This window comes from Acyrthosiphon pisum, chromosome X, assembly GCF_005508785.2.
Source record: "Acyrthosiphon pisum isolate AL4f chromosome X, pea_aphid_22Mar2018_4r6ur, whole genome shotgun sequence".
In the NCBI taxonomy this organism is placed as follows: Eukaryota; Metazoa; Arthropoda; class Insecta; order Hemiptera; family Aphididae; genus Acyrthosiphon; species Acyrthosiphon pisum.
Window position 1 is genome coordinate 4,029,128 of NC_042493.1, and position 602 is coordinate 4,029,729.

At 21.1% G+C, this 602-nt stretch overlaps 1 protein-coding gene across 2 annotated transcripts in view; it reads right to left on the reverse strand.

Annotated features, from left to right (window-relative positions):
- LOC100159991 (legumain) overlaps positions 1–602 on the reverse strand; it is a 521,349-nt gene that overhangs the window by 146,080 nt on the left and 374,667 nt on the right. The window lies entirely within an intron of this gene.

Sequence of the window (602 nt, forward strand, 5' to 3'; positions counted from 1 at the left end):
AAAATTAACCTATAATAGGTACCTATAATAAATTCCGAATTAATCATATCATAATATCTATTAGGTACTTATAACGCGTTATACATCAACAACAAACCGTGAAACTATCATAGATATATAATAGTATACTTTAGAAGTTTCAAGTATACCCAAGAATAATATTATACAATCACAACAAAATAACTAAAATAGTTATTCTAGGTTTTTAATATGTAATTTCGTCCAAATTTATACTTAAAAAGAATATAAAAATAAACTGTGTAAATATATTTTTTAGATTTTTTGGTAACAGAATTAATTGCTTACGTGGAATCTCGTTTTAAATTTTCAATTCTTAGATACAAAAGTTGAACATTTTATAAATTTTTAACTACAAAATAATTATTCAAATCAAAATTTGATAAATTTTGTCAAAATTCGATTTTTAAATGCTTATAAAAAAGAATTGTGCATATGTATTTTTAATGTTTTTCAACTGATATTGTAACAATATATCACGAGCTTTGTATTAAATTTTTACACTTTTTGGCCCAACAGATAAAACTTTATTGATATTTATAGAAAAAAAAACTAAAAAAATTTAAAACTGAAAATGTCCGTAA